This window comes from Peromyscus leucopus, unplaced genomic scaffold (assembly GCF_004664715.2).
Source record: "Peromyscus leucopus breed LL Stock unplaced genomic scaffold, UCI_PerLeu_2.1 scaffold_319, whole genome shotgun sequence".
Taxonomy (NCBI): domain Eukaryota; kingdom Metazoa; phylum Chordata; class Mammalia; order Rodentia; family Cricetidae; genus Peromyscus; species Peromyscus leucopus.
In genome coordinates, this window is record NW_023505199.1 from 150,288 (window position 1) to 177,131 (window position 26,844).

The following is a 26,844-nucleotide window of genomic DNA, read 5'->3' on the forward strand; positions in this document are numbered from 1 at the left end:
CCCTTGAGTTCAAGGGGCAGAGACTCCAACCTGTGGCCTATAGTCCAAATTGTTTTACATCAGATTTACGTCTAAATGAAACAAACTGGTAAGCACCGAACACCAGGAGGTACCTGAAAATGGCCAACTAATCATTAGCCTCAATTGGATCCACTAAATGGGTCATGGATCTTGATTCCCTCAGGGACAGCTGTGATGTCATCAGGAAAATACTCATGGAGGCGGAGGCAGGAAGCCAGCTTGGACTATCGAGCAAGATGCCATCTCAAGGGGGAGGAAGAAGATGCTGTGGACCAACGGCCAGTTTCCCACTAAAACACCTTTATTGATAGCTTAGGACTGACAGTTACACAGAGACAGACACAAGACAACAAGTAAAACTGCAGCACAGGCCAATTAATATTCTTCACCCTCATCATCCCCCTCAGCACTGTCAGCCCCAACCTCCTCATAATCCTTCTCCAGGGCAGCCATGTCCTCACGGGCCTCAGAGAACTCCCCCTCCTCCATGCCCTCACCCACATACCAGTGCACAAAGGCACGCTTGGCGTACATCAGATCAAACTTGTGATCTAGGCGAGCCCAGGCCTCAGCGATGGCTGTGGTGTTGCTCAGCATGCACACAGCCCTCTGGACCTTGGCCAGGTCTCCACCAGGTACCACGGTGGGAGGCTGGTAATTAATGCCAACCTTGAAGCCAGTGGGGCACCAGTCCACAAACTGGATGGTACGCTTGGTCTTGATGGTGGCAATGGCAGCATTGACATCTTTGGGGACCACATCCCGCGGTACAGCAGGCAGCAAGCCATGTATTTACCATGGCGAGGGTCGCATTTCACCATCTGGTTGGCTGGCTCAAAGCAGGCATTGGTGATCTCTGCTACTGTTAGCTGCTCATGGTAGGCTTTCTCAGCAGAGATGACAGGGGCATAGGTGGCCAGAGGAAGTGGATGCGAGGGTAGGGCACCAGATTGGTCTGGAATTCTGTCAGGTCAACATTCAGGGCCCCATCAAATCTGAGGGAAGCAGTGATGGAAGACACAATCTGGCTAATAAGGCGGTTAAGGTTAGTGTAGGTTGGGCGCTCAATGTCGAGGTTTCTACGACAGATGTCATAGATGGCTTCGTTGTCTACCATGAAGGCACAATCAGAGTGCTCCAGGGTGGTGTGGGTGGTGAGGATGGAATTGTAGGGCTCCACCACAGCAGTGGAAACCTGGGGGGCTGGGTAGATGGAGAACTCCAGCTTGGACTTCTTTCCGTAATCAACAGAGAGCCGCTCCATCAGCAGGGAGGTGAACCCAGAGCCAGTACCACACCAAAGCTGTGGAAAACCAAGAAGCCCTGAAGACCCGTGCACTGGTCAGCCTGTAAGAGAAAGTTCGTTTCAATGTTGAGACATTTTGTGAAAGCCGCGGTGGTGTGTTCATGAGTTTAAGAACTAACTCTGGAATTCCAGAGTCCTCAAGTCCACTCCCACGTCCATTGGGATATTAGATCTGAACAGACACACAGCACAGGCTTTAGTTGCTGGGAAGGCGGGCTCTGGTGACCTTGCTGTGGGTCAGGCCACAAGGGCACCTTCTTATCAGCTGGAGTTACCAGAGGGCTGAATTCAGACCTCATGTGTTGCCAAATCTGTCTGAAACATCTAAGCTGGAAGACAGGATGGCCAAGTTTCACTGCCCAGGTTAGTGTCAGGCTGGGGGTGGGGTGGGTCCACCTCCTCATGGGAGACAAATTAATTTCTCTATCTCACTTATTAAAATCAGAGTAGTGATCTAGCTCAGGCTGCATATTACATGAGTACTTGGAATAATGCTTGGCATGGTAAGCACTCAGTGTGTGTGGGGGTCCCTATTCAGTCTGGACAAGGTGATTCCCTTATTTATCAGCATTGCACTAGACCTCAGGTCACCGGGGGTCACTGGGCTCCCAGCTCCATTGACCGGTCAACTCTGACTAGTAAATTGTTACAGAAGGGCAAGCCAAAGATGCCCTCTGTACTTTTCTACAGTCCTAGAAATGGAACCTTGTACAAGTACACTCTACTACAGGGCTCCCTCCCTCCCCCAAACTATGACCTTTCAGATAAAGTACTCCATTGAAAGTCCTAAGGTGACAGACATTTTTTTTACTGATCCTTTAGTTCACTCATCTCATGAGTCCACACTCTAATTATATACAAGAGGATCCGATCAGGCTGACCCCTGTCCGTCACATCCATCATGTAGCCCGTAGACACCAACACCAAGGTCAAATGCAATTCTTCTAGTCGTGATCATCTCAGAATGGTAAATGGCTCTTACTAGGTTTCTGTACCCCTCCAGGCAGGTCCCCAGTATCCAAGTCAGTGAGTGCAGCTGTAACTTCATTTGCCTTGGAACAATTAACCCGATTCCAAAGGGAAGTCAAGAAAGCATGAAGCTGGGAGGAAAGCCATTGCTTTTTTAGAAGGGACCAGTTGTAGTGGTTGGACTTAGCATAATGTGATTTTCCCAGCAAGCCACGCCAGCTCAGCTGGCCTCCCGCTTCATTTTCTGTTAATCACTTACAAGCCTCACAAAGGGCGGTCAGACTGGTCATCTGATTAGAACACACAATTACCAACTTTCCTGACAGGGCTAGAGTCGCTCAGTTATGTTCAGCCAGAGCCAGTTTGCAGCCCTGAAAGCTAGGGAATTACTTTTCTGGGATTTCTGATCTTAGAACTTCAAAGGACATACCTGCTTCCCCAATACTCTCAACTCCACCTCAAGCTCTGTTAGAGACTCTTCTGTGGGCTCTGTAATTTTACTTTATGTGTGTGCTATTCTGCCAGCAGAGGGGTGTAGGGGTGTGTGTGTGTGTGTGTGTTGCCCACAGAGGCCAGAAGAGGGCATCAGATCCACCACAACAGGAGTTAGACGCTGTGAGCCACCGTGTAGGTGCTGGGGATCAAACCTAGGTCCTCTGGACAAGCAAAGTCACTGCTTAACTGCTGCGCCATCTCTCCAGCCCCATAGGCTGTGTCTAAATGGTATCACATGGGCTTCTTGGTCCTGAAACCTTGTTTCTTCTGTGCTGAGGACTGACACGGGCCCTATAACTGCCAGGTGACCGCTCTAGATTTGAGCTCTGGTCACAGCTATGATCTTACATTATTATTATTGTGAAATGCCCGTCCAGATTTCCAAATGAGTTTTGTCAATTAGTCACACGCAGGCGTCAGCCACCTACTCAGTGTGACTAAGAGGACCCAAAGAGGTGTGTGAATGTCTGAGCTTGAAACAAGAGGCTTAACATAGTCTTCATGGGGAGCGGGATATGGTGAAGGTGAAGCTTGCTGGGTCTCACCTGGACAAGTGAGTGTCTTTACAGAATGAGCATAATACCCCAAATCCTGATAAAACACAGTACATAGAACCCTCTCCCAGATAACCCACCACACTTACCAGCTTGCGGATGCGGTCCAAGACAAGGTCAATGATCTCCTTGCCAATGGTGTAGTGGCCCCGGGCATAGTTATTGGCAGCATCCCCTTGCCTGTGATGAGCTGCTCAGGGTGGAAGAGCTGGCGGTAGGTCCCAGTGCGAACTTCATCTGGAATAGGAGAAGCAGTCAGCCACCCACCAACAATCCGCACACGCTCACTCACTGTCGGTGTCTGAAGAGACTCTGAGTCTGTGAGCAGGACAGAATGCCTCAGGGAAGCTCCTGGTCCACTTACCTATAACCGTGGGTTCCAGGTCTACGAACACGGCCCTGGGCACATGCTTGCCAGCGCCTGTCTCACTGAGAAGGTGTTGAAGGAGTCGTCTCCTCCCCCAATGGTCTTGTCACTGGGCATCTGGCCGTCAGGCTGGATGCCATGTTCCAGGCAGTAGAGTTCCCAGCAGGCATTGCCGATCTGGACACCAGCCTGGCCAACGTGGATGGAGATGCACTCACGCTGTGGAAAGGGGAAAGAAAGTGTCAGAACAGGACAAGTGAGGAATTAGGGCAAGACTCACATCTAAAATGGCAAGCCGTCAAAGACAATCACTCTTCAGAGGTCACTCCGGCCTAGGACTACATCTCATAACCAAAAGCTCTAACTCAAGGAAAAATACTCTCAGGAAGGCATAATGCTAATGACCAGGCCCTCCACTGACTGTATCCCTGTACTTCAGGATCAGTTTTCTACTACTTTAGAGGCAGAAGAGATTAGGCCACAATCCCCCAGAATTCCCTGAAGCAGGCTGGCAAGTCCTTGAACTTGAGGCAGACTCCTTCCTTCCAGGGCTGAGTCACTGGAAGGAAGGAGTCTGCCTGTGTTTCTCCTGAGCTCACTGTGTTGCCTCTTTAATCCAGGTCTATAGGAGACAAAACTTCCTCTCTCTCTCCCCCTCTCCCCCCTCTCTCCCCTTTAAAACCAGCTTAGCCCAGCCCCATGACTCACAGGGGAAATGCTAGAGAAGCAGTTAGCTGTATGTTAAAGTGTGGTCGGAGGCAGCCCTTCCACCCAGGGAGGACTCTAATCTGTAGGAACATTCTTCCCTCACTGTCATTCCCTCCCATCTGGTGGGAGGAAAGGATTGTAAAGGCTAGAGGCCGGCTCCAAAACTTTACCGCAACTACTTCAGAAATGGGGCTGGAGAGTGGGGAGAAAGGAGAAATTGGTAGTTGTTCCCTAGTAGATTATACTGTACATTTCTGGCACCGTGGGAAAGTAATCACAAGAACTTAACAGCGGGGAAACTTGTTTTCCTTTCCTTGCTGAGCACAGTATTTTGGAAGTTACCAAACCCATGTTCCATTAGTTAAAGGAGGCCTAGGAGTGCAGACCCTGGACCCACACGTTTAGGGGAACCGGTGATCATAATCCAGTGTAAGTGAGATGAGTACTTTTGAATCTGGCAGAAAACCTTCAAACTTCACATAAAAAGGCTCCCACTCGTCCTACTATTTTCCCCAAGTAGTAGTGACTCTCATGCTGTTGTTTGCTTATTTCTTTTCTTTTTTTTTTTTAAAGATTTATTTATTTATTATGTATACAGAAGAGGGCACCAGATCTCATTACAGATGGTTTGTGAGCCACCATGTGGGTGCTGGGGAATTGAACTCAGGACTCTGGAAGAACAGCCAGTGCTCTTAACCTCTGAGCCAACGCTCCAGCCCTGCTTATTTTATTTTCAAGACACGGTTTCTGTGTGGCTTTGGCTGTCCTGGAACCTGCTCTATGGATCATGAGCTACCACCACCCGGTTTCTCTGGGTATTTTTTTTTCCTTTTGTTTTTAGACAGGGTTTCACTGTGTATCCCTGACTGTTCTGGAACTCACTCTGTAGACCAGGCTGGCCTTGTGAACTCACAGGGATCTGCCTGCCGGTCTCCAAAGTGCTGGGATTGAAAGCGTGTGCCACCACCACACCAGGCTCCTCCAGGTATTTCTTTCTTTTTTTTTTAAAAAATTTATTAATTTTATAAATTTTAAAAAAAATTATTTTTATTTATGTACTCTCTTTTTTTTTTTTTTTTTGAGACAGTGTTTCTCTGTGTAGCTTTGCGCCTTTTCTGGGACTCACTTTGGTAGCCCATGCTGGCCTCGAACTCACAGAGATCCACCTGGCTCTGCCTGGGATTAAAGGCGTGCGCCACACCATCCGGCTATTTATGTACTCTTTTAGGTATGAGTGTTCTGTCTGCATATACACCTGCAGGCCAGAAGAGGGCACCAGATCTCATTACAGATGGTTGTGAGCCACCATGTGGTTGCCAGGAATTGAACTCAGGACCTCGGGAAGAGCACTCAGCACTCTTAACCTCTGAGCCATCTCTCACGCCCCTCCTCCAGGTATTTCTATAAGAGCTTTTCCAGGAAGGTCTGACCGAGATGGGAAGAGAAGGACCATCCTGGACAGGGCTGTACTAGTCTAAGAGCTGGAGTTCCAAACTAAACAAAAAAGAAAGCAAGCACGTGGAGCACCAGGGTGTCAGCTCCAGAGTAGGAAACTCGATTCAACACCCAGGTTCTCAAAGGCACAGTTTCACAGCCCAGGATAATGAAACAAGACATTGCTCACACCTTTGACGGGTCAAGTCCCTTCCTCTTTGCGTTCCCCATATAACAATCAAGGATTTGGGCCAGTCAGTCCAGCCTTGAGCACTGTGGGGGAGGTGCAGCTCTTGTCCAGTGACCTTCACCTGGACTCTAGAACCGCCAGTCCCCTGAAGCTAGAGAGAACCACACCGAGGCCCAGGAAGCAGTGTCTGAGGTACGGCAGCCTTTTGGTCTATACTGCCTCTTTGAGCTGCCAGACAGCTTGGAGGAGTCAAGGTCAATTTCTGCCAAGCTGGAGTTCAATTGCTGGACCTACTTAATGGAACAGGGAACCAACTTTCCCAAGCTTTAAAAATCTGCCAGGCAGTGGTGGCACCACTCTTAATCCCTGCAGAGGCATATGGATCTGAGTTTGAGACCAGCATGGTCTACAGAGTGAGTTCTAATCAACCAGAGCTACACAGGGAGAAACCTTGTCTCAAAAACAAACAAAAAGTTAAAATCTTTAGAAAACAACCTGTCTCCTGGAAGCTAAAAAGGCAAAGTCAAGGGCCATTTGGGATAGGAAAAGGCAGCAAACGAGTCACTAAATCTAGTCCAGCCTGAACTGGTAAGCAGTTTGTCTTTCGAAAAGCGCTTGCCTAACAGGTGAGCCTCAGGCGTTTCCGGATTGTATCCTTTTGGTTCTGCTTGGTCAGAAGCAGTCAAGGCAGTGGTTACATACTTTCCTAACTACTGTTACAGTTACACACTGCCATCTCCCTTTCAGAATACAATTAATTGAAAGGCAAATACTTGCAACAGTTTGTGGGGTGTGGGAGGAGTCAGCTCATTTGGTAAGGGGTTTACCAGGGAACTCCACCCAGAGGAAAGCTGCCCACTCCTGCCCCACCAGTATACCGACCATCCCAAACTCACACCCACAACAAGTGAGTAAAACAAAAAGTCACCATTTTTTGGATGGGGGTGGAGTTGGGTTTGAGACAGTTTCTCTGTGTAGCTTTGGAGCCTTCCCTGGAACTCACTCTGTAGCCCAGGCTGGCCTTGAACTCAGAGATCCACCTGCCTGCCTCTGTGCTGGGATTAAAGGCGTGCCCGACCACTGCCTAGTCCATCCCCAGCTTTTGGGCCTGGGGATGTAGCTCAGTTGGGAGAGGTCTTGCCTAGCATGTGTGAAGTTCTGTGCTCGTGGTGGCACAGGCCTCTAATTCCAGTCCTAGGGTTGGAAATCAGCAGTTCAAGGTCATCCTCCACTATACTCGGAGAGGCGGCCTGGGCCACATGAGGAACACCCCACCCCCACAAACCTTCCACAGTCCTTCAAAAATCATTCTTAATTTTCATCATCCCTGGGATGATCTTAGAACAGCTGCACCTGAAATGGTGGAGACCTTGACAAGTTTTTGTTTTTATGGTTTTTTTATTTTGTTTGAGATGGGCTTCTCTGGCTGTCCTAGAACTCACTTTGTAGACCAGGATAGCCTTGAACTCAGAACTGCCTGCCTCCTCCTCCTGAGTGCTGGGATTCAATGTTTGTGTCACCACCAACTGATCTTTATAGTTTTATGAGAAGCCTGGGGAAGGAGCTAGGTCAAAAGGTGGTTAATGGAGTCTTCATCTTGGACTGTGAAACTACACCTTCAAAAACAATGCCGGCATGGGGGTTTCTTTTAAATTTTTATTGACAGCTAAAGATGTATGATTTTGTTCCCTTCTCTTCTGAGACACTGAATGAAGATTAACCTAGTGGCTTCTAGGCTAGGCAAATGCTCTTCCAGATTATTAAACTTATTTAGCAGGAAGGCTCCTTTTTCCAAGATTAGTCACTCTGTAGCCCACACTAGCCTGGAACTCCATAGGGAGCCTGAGATGCCTCAAACTCACCGAACAATCCCCCTGCCTCAGCCTCCTCTTCCCAATCCCAAGTGTTACACAAACTAGCCACCCTCCCCAAGCTGGACTCAGTTCCTGGTAGTTTTGTTTGAGAGACAGGGTCTCATTGTGTAGCCTTGGCTGAACTTAACTCAAGAGATCCACCTGCCTCTGCCTCCAGAGCCCAGCAATTAAAGGCTGCCCACCCCATCCGAGTTCCCTTTTTTTCTTTTCTCCCCTCCCCCCAAGTCTTGGTTTCTATGTGTAGCCCTGGCTGTCCTGTAACTCACTCTGTAGACCAGGCTGGCTTCAAACTCCGCCTGCCTCTGCCTCCAAGTGCTGGGATTAAAGGCAAGTGCCACCACCGCCTCCCGGCTCAGGCGAGTTCCTAATTCTTGAGAACTGACTAATATGTTGTTGGGCCAGATGAGTAATCCCAGCACTTGGGTGTTGGAGACAGGAGAATCTTGGATTTAAGGTCATCCTTGGCCACAGTGATTTAAAGGCCAGCATGAGCTAGATGAGACATGTCTCAAAAACCAAAATACAAACAAAATATATTTTGTTGGTTAATAGTTTACTCTAGCTTAATAAAAAAATTTTAGGGACGTGTTTAAATTAACTTAATATGCCACTGAACTAAACGCTAGATAGAAATCGGCTGGATTCGGTATTTATTCGACGGTTAATTATCCCCTCCTACAGAGGCGCTGGCCTTTCCAGGTGCACAGCTCGGAAGGTCCCGGGACTGGCCACAGGTGACTCAGCAGGGAGTCACAGGGCGTGGAGACGGTGCCCGGAAGTGTTTTGCTCAGTCCAGCCGGAGCGCACGAGGTCCTCTGGGGTACCCCGGCTGGGAAAGCGACATCGTTTGAGAAAAAAAGAGACCCTTTGGTTTCTCCAGTCTCTTGCGGTCGATGTGAAAGCTCCAGGGGCGGCGGGCGGCCCAGACGGCATGTTCTCCCAGGGCCACCCGGAGGGAGGTACCCGGACCAGCCTTCCAGACCAAAGCGAGAGCAGCCTGGCGGACCAGGCTTTCCCACCCTGGCCACCAGAAGCCGATCTAACCGGGGCGGCCGTCGGGGGCTGTCGCAGGCCCGGCACCCCCCACCCCGGGCAGCCCGCAGCTTGCAGACGCTCCCGTCGCCGCTCCACCACCACACTCACCATATTTAGTCCTTGAAGTGGTCCGCGAAGCCCGAGGCAGAGAGGGCGAGTGACAGGAAAGCTCCCACTAGCAGACTACCTAGGAGTCCGGGGAGAAGTAGTGTGAGCTCCGCTCCAGCAGAGGGTCTTTTATACCCCGGCCCGGGCCACGCGCGGGGAGGGCGGACACAGAACCCCGCCCTGGGCCGCACCGAGGGCGACGATTGGCGGGTTCGAAAGTTCAAACCAAACTCTGGTCGGAGGGGCTGGAACCCAGAAGGGGAGGAGACGCGGAGGGTGGACGCCGGCGCCAGGTGGGGCGGGGGAAAGGCGATTGGAAGTTGAAGGACAGCGAGATCTTTGTGCAGCTCTGGCCCGAGGAAAAGTCCCAGGTAGAGGGGACGGGCCGGGTTCGGCCTCCAGGGACTCGCAGCTGGTCGCCCCACCCGGCCTGGGAGTCCGGAAGAGTGAGCCGGCGAGCCGAGCCGGAGGCTAGCCGCTGCCCGCAGGGTGGTGGGTGACTGCGACTGCTTTTTGGGGGAGCCAGGATGGAAACGCCCAGTTTACTTGACGGCACAGTGGGAGGGGCGGAGCTGCAGCTGGCCTACGCCAAAGCCGCGTTTCAGCGGCGCGGGTGCGGCCCTGAGGTCAACCTTGTTTCCCAACCGAGGTCTTAATTGCAGCCATCGGCTCCTAAGCACTTTCTCTGCTCTTCCCCCCCCTCCTGTGGCCCCAAGTACTGGATTTCTGCCAGCGCAGCCCCAGCGCCCTTTCCACAGGTTTTATTTTTGGGGGCCGAGTCTGCCTCAGCCCTCAGCTCTCCCTCCTTATCCTTAAGAGAACCTTCGTAGGTACAAAGAATTATTCGGTCCATTATAAGAGTGATTTCTGGGGACTGGAGAGATGGATCAGCGGTTAAGAGCACCAGCTGCCCTTCCAGTGGTCCTCTCGGATTCTGTGGGGTGCAGAGTTGACTGTTGGCACGGCATTGCCTCATTCGATCTGGTCCAAGAACCCGGAGGCTGCTACCCCCATTTTACAGACGAGATGACGGCTCAGGGAACCACATTAGGTGAGGGTCTCACACGGGAGAAGTGGAGGTTCCCTCCAGCACTGGGCCCCACACTAAACAGACTTCTGAAGGACTCCGCAAAGTGGATTTCTCAGAAGTACCATCTAACTGGGCCAAGGAGATGGCTCCTTGGAAAAGTGTGAGGGCCTGAGTTCAGATCGCCGCAGCCCGTAGTGGTGACTGCTTGAAATCCTCACACTGAGGAGTAAGAGACAGGAAGACCCTGGAGTTCAGACGCCAGCTGGTCTTCCAGTATCAGAGGGTTCCAAGTTCAGTGAAGAACCTTGTTTCAAAAACTAAGCAGAGAATCATAAGGAAGGCAGCACATACCTCTGGCCTAAGCATACACCTGTGCACACACACAATGTCATACACACACACACACACACACACACACACATATATACCACATATAAAATTAAAAACAAAAACCCCAAATCTTTATTTTGGTGTGGTAGTGCATACTGTATTTCAGCACTCAGGAGACAAGAATAGTAGATTCCATCCAGGTCAATGTAAGCTATAGGCTATTCTGTCTCATATATGCAGGCAAGACCCAATGCACATAAAATAAAAATAAATAAATCATTTTTTAAAAAGTGTCCTCTTGGGCCAGTACAATTGCTCCTTGGGTAACAATGTTCACTGCCAAGCCTGATGATCTAAATTCAAACCCAGGACCCACATGGTAAGGACAGACCATCTCCTGCAATCTGTCTTCTGACCCCGACACCCACACACTGTGGCATGTGGGTATTCACACACATACACAATGGGGAAAAAAGTTTAAATGTAATCTTGTTTGTAATCCTAGTATCCAGGATGTAGAAACAGAAGGAGATATCTGAATGTTCAAGTCTGTTGTTCTAGGTCAACCAGGGGTATGAAGGAAACCCTGTCTGGCCCTCTCCAATAAACATACAAAACCTGTATGTGTACTGTGAAATGATTTTAAGCGTTAAGATACATGGTTAAGTTTGCTGCCCCCTGCTGGAGATCTTTGGATATTGGCAGAGTTCTTGCTTAGCATTGTAAAGGCTCTGGGTTTCATCCCTAAATCTCTATACCAAAATAAAATAAAAATAACCCTGGAAAAAGTTAGTGGATTTTACTTTGTAGTTGAAAATTTCCAGAACTTACCATAAGCTTGTTTGTTAAAGCAGACTTCAATGTAACTTTTTACTGTTATCTAAAGTAACTCACTTTACAGTGACTGCTTCAGTCAACCACCTGTGTCTTATGGTAAATGATTGGGTAAGAAAAAGGTGTCAGCCGGGCGGTGGTGGCGCACGCCTTTAATCCCAGCACTCGGGAGGCAGGGGCAGGAGGATCTCTGTGAGTTCGAGGCCAGCCTGGGCTACCAAGTGAGTTCCAGGAAAGGCGCAAAGCTACACAGAGAAACCTGTCTCGAAAAAACCAAAAAAAAAAAAAAAAAAGAGAGAAGAGAGAGAGAGAGAGAGAGAGAAAAGAAAAAGGTGTCAAGTTTGTGTAAGGTAAAGCTTAAATTGCAGGGACCTACAACAAAATGTTTTAAGGTCTAAGAAGGTGTTTGAAGGTGTGTATAAACGTCTGAGGACATGAAGTGACTTAAGGTGTGTAAATGCAACTCATAGAGATCTGAGGACAGGAAAGCTTGGACTGTGAGGGTCTGAGAATATTTTGAGGTGTGTAGGTACAACTTGTGAAGGTTTAAAAAGATGGATCAAGATATGAAAAATGATGCCGGGCGGTGGTGCGCACGCCTTTAATCCAGCACTCGGGAGCAGGGGCAGGCGAATCTCTGTGAGTTTGAGGCCAGCCTGGTCTACAAAGCGAGATCCAGGAAAGGCACAAAGCTACACAGAGAAACCCTGTCTTGGAAAACCAAAAAAAAAAAAAAAGAAAGAAAGAAAAATGAAAAATGCTTCAGATTTCCCTCGCTGTGCTATTGTTACAGTGAGACTTCAAAAGTTAGGAGTCTTAACACTAATCAATAGAGTTCTGACAAGCTATTAATCTGGTAAGCACTGACTGCTACCGTAGTCATGAGCTCAAACTTTTAAGTTCCCTTTGGTTGTCCTCTTAGGATAGACTTAGAGGTGCTTCTCATCAGAATAAAGACATCTCTGTCCAATCTGGCTCTCTAGACAGAAAACCATGTTCATCCTTTTGAACCCAAAGCTCTAGCTTTTGCTAGGACTTGGAGGCATGAATCTACTCCAGCGGTTTTACAGACACCAGTTAAGACTTTTTCTACAAGGTGAATTTCAATACAGATTACAAACAATGATAATGCTAACGTGGCTGGAACTTTTCGTGAACTTAGAAGAGGTTCTCATAAGCTTCAGGGAATCGAGTTGGAGCCACCTCTCAAATGGACTCTGGTTAAGTACTGTCAGTCAGTAGACTGTCTCCCACCTGCCTGTTCCTTTATGTCCTGCACCTGACAGGTATCTGTTGCAGCAGATTTCCAATCAATTAAGGCAGCCGACTGCTCCATCTGCTGGCTACATTTTCCTAGCTCCAGAAGTTCCCGAGGATCCTGGACAAGTGAAACAGTTAAAGCTGCTCTTCCTGGATTTGGTCAACATTCCAGCTTTTCAGGTCCCCAATGGTGTCCCAATACAATAGGAATAGTCATAGATAGATTGTTGTCCTTGATCAGCAAAAGGACTGACTGGGATGTTAAATTTCAAACCCAGGACAAAAGGCTAAGGTGCCATTTAAAATATCAAAGCTGGACCTGGCTGCCAGGTTCTCCCAGCATCCCTCAGTCCCTATCTGTTACAGGGTATGGCTCACTACCCTGACCTGAACTCTGCAACCCAAGGGCTGCCCCTTCCTCAGAGGCTCTTCTTATATAATCAGACATTTGGGTTATGTAAGCATGGCCAAATTACACAATTTCAGCTTCTATGGTGGAAGGGTTGAATGGAAATTTAAATTGGGGACAAAATTTTTGGTCATTTTTTGTCACCATTTGGACTTTATTTCCTGTGCTTTCTTCCCTGTCTTGTCTCGACTTGACTGACAATTCATCTTCACGATTTCCAGACATCTAAGTTAAAAAGTAAAAAGGGGCGTGGATGGCGACCGTTTGCTGGTTTGCAAATCCAGCACTTCTTCAACACCACACGTCAGCACTTTTTACGTTTGTTTGTTTTTTTTGTTTGGTTTTTGAGGTTTCTCTTTGTGGCTTTGGAGCCTGTCTCTGGAACTGCTCTGTAAACCACCAGACTGAAACTTGTAGAAGGGCCCCAAAATGGCTTGACCACACAGCGGCCATGACAGGCTTAGAGACACAGACACAGCTTCTGGCCGACTCCACCCAGTGGGGCCAGCGGCTAAGAGGAAATACCTGACATTCCAAACATTCCCATGCTCTAGACAAATGTCAGCCAGTCAGGGTCCTGAACCTGGAAATCCTCTCACCCCAGCTTCTGCTATGATAAAAAACCCCCACCTGCCTGGGCTGGGGTTCTCTGTTCTCACAGATGCATCCGACAGAGAGTCCAGGCTCCGACCTTGAAATAATAAAGGCTCTTTGCTTTTACATGCAGGATTCGGTCTCGATGGTGTCTTTGGGGGTTCCTGAGATCTGGGCCTAACAAACTCACTGAAGGGGCTGGACAGATGGCTCAGAGGTTAAGAGCAGTGGCTGCTTTTCCTAGAGGTCCTGAGTTCAATTCCCAGCAACCACATGGTGGATCACAACCCTCTGTAATGAGATCTGGTGCCCTCTTCTGGACGGCAGGGATACATGCAGGTAGAATACTTGTATACATAATAAATAAATCTTTAAAAAAAAAAAAAAAACTCACTGAAATCCGCCTGCCTCTGCCTCTAGAATGCTGGATTAAAGGCGTGCGCCACCACTGCCCGGCCTTACTTTCATTTTTAATGATTCTCAATATTTATGCCTTTCCCTTTTGGAAATTTTGTGTGGGCTTTGGTAAAAGGATAAAAATGTGTACAGGTGTTATGCCCAGATCAAGAGGACCCCCAAAAGACCACCACAGAGACCAAATCCATATGCAAAAGCAAAGAGCCTTTATTTCAAGCTCAGAGCATTGGACTATCTGCCTGATGCAATGGTGAGAGAGCCCTGAGCCCAGTGGGGTGGGTTTTTTTTTTTTTTTTAAATCATAGCAGAGGTTGGGGTGAGGGGATTTCCAGGGTTCAGGACCCTTGATTGGCTGACATTTGTCTAGGGGTATGGGGAATGTTAGAATGTCCAGTGGTATTTCCCCTTAGATGCAGGCCCCACAGGGTAGGGTCAGCTCATGGCTTCTCCTGGATGTTGCTGCCAGTAAGCCTTCACAGAAGCTGTGTCTGGCCTCTAAGCCAAGCCTGTCATGGCAGTTGTGTGGTCAAGCTGTTTTGGGCCACCCATACAATGGTAGCCTCTCTAAGCAAAATTCTTTGGAAAAAAATCCCCACCATCATGGAACCAGGAATTCCACTGTGCCCTCCTAATTACACCAAGAACAGGAATATTAGAGATTTATTAGATACACCCAATCCCAAGGATGAAATGCCTACAATTCAGATCCGGAGCCTCAGGCTTAATAGGCAAGAGTTCTGTTAATAAATACAGAGAAATCAGAATGGTATGGTATAATGGGAAAGAGTAAGACATCAGGACCTTCTATTTTGGAGCGTTATGAAGGGAGCAGGCCCATATAGTAAGACTAAGAAATTGTAGTGTACTGTCTGCTCCCCAGACGAAGTCCTTTTCCCAAGGTCAGGCATTTGGATTAAGGGTCCCCATTCCCTTGAGAGCTTGAGGAAAGTTCTTCTTATTTCTAGCAAGAGGGACTTGTGGCGCTTCATTAACATAAGACTGCTGCCTATTGTCAAGGTCAATGGTAGGTCCCTCAACCGCTGATCTCAGGGCACACCCCAGCTCACCTTACAGGCCTCTTCTGTTTAATCCTCTGTGTAATCTTTTCTCATTTATAGGCTGCTGGCAGCCAGCCTGACTCACCTTCAGATCATCACACACACACACACACACACGCACGCACGCACGCGCACGCACACGCACGCACGCACGCACGCACACGCACACGCACGCACGCACGCACGCACCGCACACACACACATGCACGCACACACGCACACGCACACACGCACACACGCACACACACACACACACACACACACACACACACTGCCGAAGCAAGTCTCTGCAGTTTTCTCTTTTGCTTTCTTTTTTGTTTTTTTTGTTTTTCACGACAGGGTTTCTCTGTGTAACAGCCCTGGCTGTCCTGGAACTCTCTCGGAAGACCAGCTGGTCTCCAACTCACAGAGATTCACCTGCCTCTGCCTCTGAGTGCTGGGATTACAGGTATGCCCAGAGGCCCATCTCCTAGGTGACTTAAGACTCCATCAATTTGACAATTAACAATAACCATCATAATGTGTTTTTTGTATGTTTGTTTTTTTACTTCTTACTTATTGTGATGCTGGAAATAAGTTTATCAAACATTAAAAAGATGGAGTTTGGAAGCTAGACTCAGTGATGAAGATGAAGAGTTCTTGCTGCTCTTCCAGAGAACCTAATTCAGTTCCCAGCATCATGTCCGAGGCTCACAGCTGCCTGTAATTCTAGCTACGGCATACCCAACCCCCTCTTCTGGTTTTCCTTGTACATCCACACACATGTAGCACACAGACACATTAAATAAAAATCTTTTTAAAAATGAGTGAGGCTTTTTTTTTACTTTATTTTTTATTGTGATCTATAGACTAGCTGACCTTGGATTTACTATGTAGCCAAGGATGGCTTGAATGCCTTCTGAGTGCCAGGATTACTACTATGTGCCATCATACCTGGCTTCTTGTGGTGTTGGTACTCAAACCCAGATCTTCCTGCATGCTAGATGAGCTCTCTGCCAGCTAAGACACATCCCAGCCCACCTAGAACAGAGGCCTTAGAAGCTGCTGAATTCTGAAGCTTTTACCTACGCTGTTCTAGTATTAATAAAAACTCGGGAGTCAGATATTGGGGTACAAACCTGATGATAGATCAAGAAAGCAGTGGAGGAAAGACTAGCTGACCCTCCCTCTCCACCTACCCAGGTCAGAAAGGCGAGGATCTCTCCAACCCCCTCCCTATCTCTTCCTTTGCCTCTCTCTCTCTTCCAAAATCTTTCAAAGTCTTCCAGAATCTGTAAGGCAGATTCCAGTCAGCCTGTCATGGACTCCGGCCCTTGATTCAAAGTTTAACTTTATTAACAGTCTCGGAGTGTCACAGTGCAATCAAATATCCCGAAACAGCCTTCTTTGATCTGAGCGGTACCTGCCCCCTGTCATTAGGATTTGCATATACCGTACCCAGCTCTGGTCTCTGTGGCCAGGCAGATCTTGCCTCCTCCTCCTCCCTAGCAGCTGTTCCACCAGGCCTGGCTTTGTGCTCCATTCTGAAAGATAACTACAGGAAATCATGTTTCATTTCTGATGAAACAATGCCCTCTCTTTCCATGTTCCGACACAGCACAGAAGCTCTCTTCCTCAAGCCTTCTAGACCTTGGGTTTAATCCTGAGAACAAACCACCACCACCAAGGAAAATCACTCTGACTTTAGATACATGGTTAAAAGTCTGTTGCAGAAAGTTAAAAATACTACTCGCATTTTTCAGTTAATCTGCATTATTATTATTCCAGTAAGCGTACCATACCCTGGGGTCTGGAAACTTCCCTAATTATAGCAATATTTATTTAATAATTGTATTTATTCCTGTATGTAGAAAGTACCCGGGCAGCCCAATGTGGAATGTCCCTGAGGGTTTTTGTTCCTTTTATAACTTCTCTACATCAACAGAGGCGACGCTGGTTTTGAGGGTTCCTGACTCTCAGGATCGCTCCCCCTCTCCCCCGCCCCCTGCAGACATGGAATGGCTCAGAAAGCTGTGCCTTGGTCAAAGAGGTTTATTTCTGTCACCTTCAGTACCCAGCCTTGTAGGCACAGGCTTTTCTCAGAGTCTAGGGGCCCATCTTTATGGAAAGTGGGTGCCTGGCACTTTCCTGGACAGAGTGGGAGTTTCCAGGAGGCTGGTTCATAGTCAGGCAACCTGGGCTGACTGGGCACATCTTTCCCACAGCTGGTAGCCTACCCTGCCCTCTTAACCTTCTCCCCAGAGGCTAAGCCCCTGAGCCTTTTTAAGTTCCAAGGGAGGCTCGGCCACCTTGTTGCTCCCTGGCTCTCATGCTTTGTGTATGGCCTTCACGCTTATTCATGTGACTAAAGTTGTATGACCACCCCACCCCGCACCTGCTAATCTCTATATTGTCAGTTCACGTCATAGGTTAAATTCTAGAACCTTCTGAGGGGAAAAGTAAATTTAAAAAAAAAAATCTGGGGTTGGAGAGATGCTCAGAGGTTAAGAGCACTGGCTGTTCTTCCAAAGGACCTGGGTTCAATTCCCAGCACCTACATGGCAGCTCACAGTTGTCTGTAACTCCAGTTCCAGGGTACCCAACGCTCTCATACAGATATACATGCAGGCAAAACACCAATGCACATAAATAAAAAAAAAATTTAAAAATCTTCCTACAGTGAGCATATCACTGCCCCTGCCTCTACCCTAGACCAAGTTAAGGTTACTTTTACTTTCTTAGTTCTTTTGTTATTTGCTTCAAATGGTTTTTTTAGTTTCAAAACCTGGCTCATTCACTGGCTTCAGGTTGAATCCTGTTTTCATAGCCAGCTAAAACCGGAACCTCAGCCTGCTCCCTCCGGAAGCAGCTGCACGCCTCTCACCTCTCAGTCATGTACCCACCCACCCACACACACCATCAGCTCCTTCTGGGTGGGCAGGTTTGTTGTGGTTTTGGTTCTGAGCATTGAACCCAGGGTCTCCAACATTCCAAGCGTGTGTTGCTCCGTCACTCACCCCCAGCCCTCATTTCCCCCAAATATTTTATCTAAATGGCCCCACCTCTTACACTGCCCCCTTCCACCCTAGCCCTCCACAGGAGGGCCAGGGTCACCCACTGGGCGGTCATCCCTACCTATACCAAGGATTTCCCAGCTCCAATTATTTGTTCTTGTTTTGTTTTTGTTGCTAAATGACCACAATGCCATGTTCAGTAGCCGAGCAAGGGGCCTCACATCCTATGTCATCCGTGCACTTCGTGGTCTCGTACATGTGGTGTGATCACGAAATCCACGCGCGAAAGTGGCTTAGCTCTGTAAGCCCATATGTGCATGTTGGGGGAACCCATAAAGAGCGGGTCACAGACTTATCCCCACTTCCTCCCGCTTCTCCTTCCTCCCCTCTCTCCATGCACGACCTTCCACAGGCCGAAAGCACATTCCCCTCTGTTCCTTCCCCTAGCAAACTCTCCTAGTGGGTTTTGTTATGCCTCATGGCTTTCCTCACACAGTAAACAGTGCTGCTTAATGAATAACATCTCACTGCCCACCTCCCAAGTGCTGGATTACAGGCCTGTGCCACCATACAAAGATTTTTATTTTTAAAAATGATTTATTTATATTCATTTTATGTGCATTGATGTTTTGCTTACATGTATATCTGTGTGAGGATGTCAGATGAAACTGGAGTTACAGACAGTCATGAGCTTGTGGGGGGCCCAAAACAGCTTGACACCACAGCCACCATGACAGGCTTGGGGGACCAGACACAGCTGCCATGTCAGGCTTACTGGCAGGTGCCACCTGGTCCCCAGGAAAAAGCCATAAACTGGCATCACCCAGGAATGGGCCAATCAGCATCCCTGAAGAAAATACTTAATGTTTCAGAAGAAATACCTAAGATCCTAACCATTATAGATATCCTCAGGTGTCCTTTAGCTCCAACACACATCTATTTTCCTTTTTTACCAAATACATCCCTAGACAAATGTCAGCCAATCAGCGCCATAAACTCTGGAAATCACCTCACCCCCAACCTGTACCATTATAAAACTCCACCCCGTCTGGGCTGGGCATCCTCCATTCTCACTGCTATGTCAGACAGGCTGGGAGTCCCAGCTCGAGCTTGAATAAAAGCTCTTTGCTTGTACATATGGGATTTGGTCTCCGTGGCAGTCTTTTTGGGGTCCCTGCGATCTGAGCATAGCAAGCTGTCATGTGGGTACTGGGAACTGAACCCAGGTCCTCTCTCCTCTCTCCCCCTTCTCCCTCTTTTTCTTTATTTTCTTTCTCCACCCTTTTCCTTTCTTTTTTTGACAGGTCCTATATAAACCAGGGTTAGCGTCAAGATGGTCAAAGATGGCCAAGGATGGCCTTGAACTCTAGACCTTCCTGCCCCTAGCTACCATTATCTATGATTATAAGTGGACACCACCATGCTGGCTTTTATTTGGGGGTGGAGAGTAACGGGATCTTTTAAAAACTTATTTGTGTATTTGTTTTGTCTTTTGAGACAGACAGGGTCTCACTATGTAGTCCTGCCTTGGCCTGGAACTCACTATGCAGACCAGACTGGCTTTGAATTTGTGGTGATCTTCTTGCCTCTGCTTCTTTTTTTTTTTTTTTTTTTCTGAGACAGGGTTTCTCTGTGTAGCTTTGAGCCTTTCCTGGAACTCAACACTCACTTGGTAGCCCAGGCTGCCTCGAACTCACAGAGATCCGCCTGCCTCTGCCTCCCGAGTGCTAGGATTAAAGGCGTGCACCACCACTGCCGGCTGCCTCTGCTTCTTGAGTGCTGGAATTCCAGATGTGTGCCACAGTGCCTGGCTGAGATCAGGTTTTTCTATGCAACCTGTCAGTCCTTCTGCCTGAGCCCCTGACGACTGAGGTTCAAGGAGTGAGCTAATGCCTGGTGTGGTACTGTCCGCTGTCCAAACACGTAAGTACAGCCAGGTGTAGTAAACATACTGTCCCAGCATTTATGAGGTGCAGGCTGGCGGATCAGGAACTCAGAGCCCATTTCAGCCACACTGTGAATTCATGGCCAGCCTGGGCTCCGTGAGTCCCTTTCTCAAAAACTCTAAAGTGTGACTCAGTGGCTCAAGGGACTTCCCACAAAACCCAGCTTCTGAGTTTGATGCCCAGGATCCACATGATAAAAGGGGAGAACCAACTCCAACAGTTTCTGACTGCATACACACACACACACACACACACACACACACACACACACCACACACACATTACATAAGTATATCAAAACAAAAAACCATATTAGTATAGACCCACATCTCTTTCCCCAGTCATCCAAATCTAGACTGGTCCAGCCCCTCAGGAGATACACTGAATGAAGGAGACCTATGCTCAGAGGCCTTTATTTTGAAAGCTTTTGCTATTTTATCCTGTACGGCGGTCCCTGTACTTTTTCCGTGCCCTCCAGCATATTTTGTTCCAGTGGAGTCTGGGATATAGCCTATTTAGAAACCCTGAAAGGTCTCAGGTTTCTGGTAGATCAAGATTTCCTCATTTTAAATTACATAGTTCTCTGTTTTGGTAAGCCGTGGTCCCTGCTGACCTTGTAAATAGTTGATGTGGAACAGCTTGTAACCACAAAAATCAACTTACACACAGTTCCTGCTGCAGCTCTGCGTATTTGTATGGAGCCCAAGGGACAGAGCCTGGCTCACATACTGTGGAGGGGGAAAAAATTCCTTTGTGTTCAAAACAAAGAACAAACTTAAAATTCAGGTTGCTTGGCCATCTCGCGCCTTCTGCTGACAGATGAATAGCAGCAGTAAGTCAAGTTGTTTCACGGTGAGAAAAAATTAACCTGGACTATAGGCCGCCGGACAAGCTATAAAACAAGCTATAAACCCCTGTGTTCTTGGTGCCCGTGTGCTCCTTCGTTGGGGGTCTTGGCGGCCTCTTGGCCCACATGGACCAACTCCGAGTACATTGTTAGGGAATGGGAAGAAGGGAAGTCAGGTTGATGGGAAAAGCGCAGTTTCTTAGCGAACACGGCAGTCCCTGAAGACAGGGCCCGGAGAAGCGCTTGTGGGGAGGACTGCGGGGAGGGAGGTGGGGAGAGGGGAGTCCTCTGCTGTGGGGAGGACTGTGGGGAGGGGAGGTGAGGAGAGGGAGGTGGGGAAGGAGCAGGGGCGTCCTCTGCTGTGGGGAGGACTGCGGAGAGGGGAGGTGGGAAGGAACAGGGAGTCCTCTGCTGTGGGGACTGCGGGGAGGGGGGCAGGGGAGTCCTCTGCTGTGGGGAGGACTGCGGGGAGGAGGAGCAGGGGAGTCCTCTGCTGTGGGGAGGACTGCGGAGAGGGAGGTGGGAGAGGGGAGGGGGCAACGAGCAGGCTGTGCGGAGTCCTCCGCTGATAAGCACGAAGTCTCTGAACCATTTGTGACCACCAGGAGCTCGAAAGGCCCAGCTCTGGACTGGTGTATCTGTGCTGAGTTTCCCGCGTGTCTGGGGAGGCTGATACTCGGCCTGGAACAGCCGGGGTTGCTGGACTGGGCTCAAGAAACCCTGATCCGGCTACAGGACAAATTACTGAACGATCCACATTTTCATCGTTTGTAAGATGCACTTATTCTATACGGCACCCTGAAAACGGTCAAGATTTTTCTGGAAATGTTAATTATGTTATTCTTGGAGCTGGAGAGATGGCTCAGTGGTTAAGGACACTTGTTGCAGCTGGGCCTGGTGGTGTGCACCCTCTGCAGATAGCTCAAGACTCCCTGTACACCCCACCCGGAACCTGAACCCTCTGAAGACGTTCATACTCAGATACATAATTAAAAACAGAGCAAGGGTGGGGATTTAGCTCAGTGGTAGAGCGCTTGCCTAGCGAGTGCAAGGCCCTGGGTTCGGTCCTCAGCTCTGAAAAAAAAAAATAAATAAAAAAAACAGAAGCAATTTTTTAAAAGATGCTCTATCACCCAGGAACTTCGGAGTTCGGTACCAGGAACTTGGAGGATAGATCAAATATGTTTCTTTTTTTGTTGTTGTTTGTTTTTGTTTTTGTTTTTTGAGACAGGGTTTCTCTTTGTAGCCCTGGCTGTCCTGGATCTCACTCTGTAGACCAACATGGCTTCAAATTCACAGAGATCCACCTGCCTCTGCCTCCCAAATGCTGGACCAAAGGTGTGCACCACCACCGCCCGGCTCTTTTTACTTTTTAAACATTCTTTATTTGTTTGCGTGTGTGTATGTGCCTTGAGTGTGAATGTCACAGGGAAACTTGCTGGAATCGGTTCCCTCCTCCCACCACGTGATCTTAGGAATCAAACTCCAGTTTTCAGGCTCGGTGACAATGAGTGCCTTCACCCACTGAACCACCTCTCGGCCCCATTATCTTTTCTTCTTTTCCCTTCATCTTTTTAGACAGGGTCTAAAGTCTCCTTGTAGACCTGGCTGGTCTTGAACTCTCAGAGATCTGCCTGCCCCTGCCTTCCACGTGCTGGAACTGAAGATATATGCTGGCTGACTCTTTTTTCCCCCTTTTTATTTTGAAACAGGTTCTCACCAAGTTTCTCCTGACTGGATGTAAACTCACCGATGTCCCAGGTAGTCCTTGAACTTGTGACCCTCTCGCCTCAGCAGCCCAAGTAGGTAGGATTACACGCAACACCAGGCCCAGGGAGTTTCGACCTTGTTTGTTTTGGAGATGGATGACTTAATATGTGGCTCCGGGGAGTCCTGCAACTCCTGCCTCAAGTGATCTTCCCACCAAGGGTTTCAGAACAGCTTATCTCTAGGATCTTAAAACTTCAATCTAGTTCATACTTTTCAGAATAGCCATAAACTCCCAAGCCCTACTACAGAATAAGCCAGAAGTCAAGGGAAAGTCATCTCTAACAACATTTTCCCTTGCTTGTTGCCAAGCACAAATATCTGAACTCTGAGTCCAGTTGCTGAGCCTTTTATAGAAAGCTTTGCAGAAATGGCAGAGGGAACGCTCCTGGAGCATCCGAGGAGATGACTGGCAGCTCCTGTGGGTGTGGCTTGTTCTAGGCATAAGGTGCTCCCAAGTAAGCAAGTCAGAGGAATACAGAAGCAGAGACGAGAAAACATTTCTGCAAAGTCATCCTTTGTGTAGTTGGATGGTTTCTCTGGTCCCTCCAGACCCCCACAGTCCTGTGGCCCGCTTATAAATAATCACTCAGAAGCTTATATTAGTTATAACTCCTTGGCCATTAGCTCAGGCCTACCACTGACTAGCTCTTACACTTAATTTTTAACCCGTAGTTCTTATCTATGTTTAGTCACGGGCTTGGTGCCCTTTCTCAGTTCTGCCTTGTCATCTTGCTTCCTCTGTGTCTGGCTGGTGACTCCTGACTCAGCTCTTCCTCTTCCAGAATTCTCCTCATCTGCTTAACCCGCCTATACTTCCTGCCTGGCTACTGGCCAATCAGCGTGTTATTTATTAAACAATCAGAGCCACACATCCACAGCCTACAGCCCGTCCCACAGCCCCTTTGTGCCACCGCTGGGACTGAGAGGCTTCGAGAGCCCTGCTTCGTTTCTCCCAGCTTTGCTCCTAAGCCAGAGGCCCTGAGGGCAACTTCAGAGAGAGAGACACTCTGTCCTACTCAGGAACTTCTCAGGGTTGACACACAGTTGTCAAGCTGCTTGTGTCTGCTCAAGACATCTAGACAGAGTAAGGAGGAGGGAAACATGAAAGACACCAGATAGCTCCTGTACTGGTCACCATTTGTATCGCCCCCAAAACAAACAACAAAACAAAAACCAGAATAGAGCGCGCGCGCGCGCGGCACACACACACACACACCACACACATACACACACACACACACACACACACACACACACACACACACACACACACTCTCACTGATCTTCTGCTTTCAGACAGGGTTTCATGAAGCCCATGCTGGCCTTCAAACTCCTGATCCTCCTGCCTCCAAAGTTCTAGGATTACAACATGTTTGCACTGATCTTGAAAAAAAGATTTATTATTATATGGTTAGGAGTGCTCTGTCCTGCATGTCACGAATATTGCGACAGAGAAGAAACAGGTGCCAGGCTGGAGAGGAGCGGGGAGTAATAAGTGTCTTGACAACAAACATGGAGGGTAGAATTTGATAGAATGGGCTAGAGTCAGAGATAACTCTGGTGGAGATCTGCTGTGCGTAAATTATGGAACGTTACAAAAGAGGAACTAGTAGGGCAAGAGGGACCAGATGCAACTTCCAAATATAGATGTCCAAGGCGATGAATAATCAAAGCTAAAACGGTAGAGTTTCAGAAACCTCAGTGTAAAATCATATCCCTTTGATTTCTCAGTTATATGGAGAGGATATCTAGTAGATGTCGCACTGATCTGACTCTTAATTCAGGCTGAGGTGTATATGAAATCTAGGTATTTCTAATAGTTGCTTTACTAGGCCTCATTATGCGAGACTACAATTGGTCGTGCAAGTTAGAGCCGGCTTGGTCGCTGCTCTGTTTAGTATTGGATGATATTAGGTGTAAACATGGAGATTCATGGCAGTGATCGCCATTGGGCTGCTGGCACACGATGTGATTTTATTTTGAGCTTGACATTATGATCTTAATCATGATATTCGATAACCGTTGAGACTTATGTGTGGTATGGAGGGTAATATTGGCATTGTCGTACGCTAGGATCATGTTTTGATTACTAAGACTGTCTTTGCCCTGGTTAGCTTGGGTACTTGGTACGCTAAGACATTGGGCTATTGTACAACACATACGCTACTTACGTGTTCCATGGTTGCTTCATAACGGTAATATACAGAATCTAATGCTATCAAGATTAACTGCCTTGCATTTGTGCGATTTCTGTTGCCAAGCATTGTCCATATGCTACCCATGAGGGCCTTACGCACTAATGCAAGCAATTGCGTGGGCACTCTTCGGGTCTCTCTGCTCCCTCTTCAAAAGACTCCAACTCTATACTCATGTTGGAGTTTACGTAGGTACTTGGTCATGGTAATTTTGTGGAATTTAGCTTGGTGGCGGCTACTCAATTACTTCGAGTCTCGTTGGGAAACGCGGCAGGACATCAACTTGGGAGCTCATGTCAGTCCTGGTGGTGTAGGTGCGGCCACGCGATGTGTATAGGGTTTATTGTGAGCTGATATTACTGTCTCGCGGAGCGCGCTCAATCACATCATCCTGTCTGTAGTAGTTTTCTAGATCCTTCGCTGCTGGTGCTCTTTTTTGATCTGCGTCCTTTCCTCATCCCTTTCTCTCTGCTCTTCTGTGGTGGTGTTAGATGGACTTTGAAATGTGTGTGGTGGATGAGTGTTAATATGACAGAGATGATGAAGGACAGTCACGTTTACGTAGAGAAGAAGAGAGAAGACGCTTCATGATATCGCTCATCTCCTACTCTACTCGTCTGTTATATTTCCCTTCACTTTTCTATAAAGATATATGCGTTAGTCATGTTCCGTCTCTTGTTCTAATTAGTATCGGAGTTCTCCTACAAGCTGCCACAACATAATACCAAAATAAGTTAGTAAAAATCATAAGTGAGTGATATATAGGGGAGGAAGTTAAATCAGCACTCCAGCATTTAGTACGCGGATATATAGTTGCTTATCACGATCGATATTAGTGTGCTTCTCTGATCTGTGAGGGATCAATAATTGTCAGTATTTGATAACTCAATTGGTGGCTCATAACTAGAGAGACGAAATATATTAAAACACCTCTCCAGACAGTCATTATTTGTTCTCGTGGTTCTTGTCTCTGGCTGTGGGGCTTCCATCGGGATTATCTAGAACATTACCGCACTTAACACACTTCGATGTGTTAGTCATTAATTTAGACATTATTTGGGTAGCAAGTTTTACATTGTGATTTCTCATGGGTGTAGTTATTCCTGTCATTTCTAGGAGACAAATCTCCCAGAAGACTTCAATCGGTCCTCTGGCTTTTACAACCTATTGGTGGGAATATTGTCTGTGATGACAGAGCTGGGTCTGGGTCACTTCTGACCGTGACGCATGCCTCTGTGGATGTCTCCTAGAGAGCAGTAGAGGAAATGTGGGAGTGTGGTGCCTATATCTGGCATCTACTCCTATCCTGGGCCTCGGCCGCTTGACTCATTGATGGGCATCTGTTTAGTGTGCTATGTTGGAAGGCTCACTTGTAGTTGATGCTCTCTGTGATTGATTCTGTTGGCTTGCAAAGAGAGGAGCGTTTTGATGAAGGGTGGGAAGCTACACTTACTGTGGATATAAAAATAAGTTTTAGAACTATGGTGGTTATAAGAAAGTTTATGCTGCTATCTGGGACGTAAATGTGGCAGACAATAGACATTCTTTCCCCTCTAAGATCCCATGACTCATGTCCTTGGCAATTGGCTGTGTCTAATGCCATAACAACGGGAAACATGGAGGGCCAGATGCTGCTATCCCTCCTTAGGAGAGTGGTCCTTAAGGCCCAATTACACAGCATGTATTAGTTACCACCAGAAGATATGAGCACGCACTTATTACATTTTTAGGGCATAGGCTTTGTCTATCTTTTCGGTTGTGGTTTTTAGACATCATTAAGTTTTTATTTGAGAACTAATCGTTGCCGTCCTCTCTGGGTTAGTCATATGGTCACATAGTTCCTTCTCAATACTACGAGGAAGAGATCTAAGCTAGTTGACGCAGAGGCGGCATGGAAGAAGGTCGAGAAACGGCAGAGCTTGATTGTTGTGGACGCAATTCCACGCTTGGGGCCATTGAAGTAGCAAGATGGAGCTTATTCTTTCTAAGCGCTCTGACTGTATGGCACCATCGAAGGTTAATGGCCTTAGTATTTTGTGTTACTTGGGAGATCTAACTAGGAGCTCTAGGGTATGATCCCTCAGCCATGGTTATTCTCAG

General features: G+C 47.9%; 1 pseudogene; it reads right to left on the minus strand.

Annotated features, from left to right (window-relative positions):
- Positions 1 to 301: 301 nt before the first annotated feature.
- LOC114696698 lies at positions 302 to 9,395 on the minus strand (annotated as a pseudogene).
- Between the last annotated feature and the right edge of the window lie 17,449 nt (positions 9,396 to 26,844).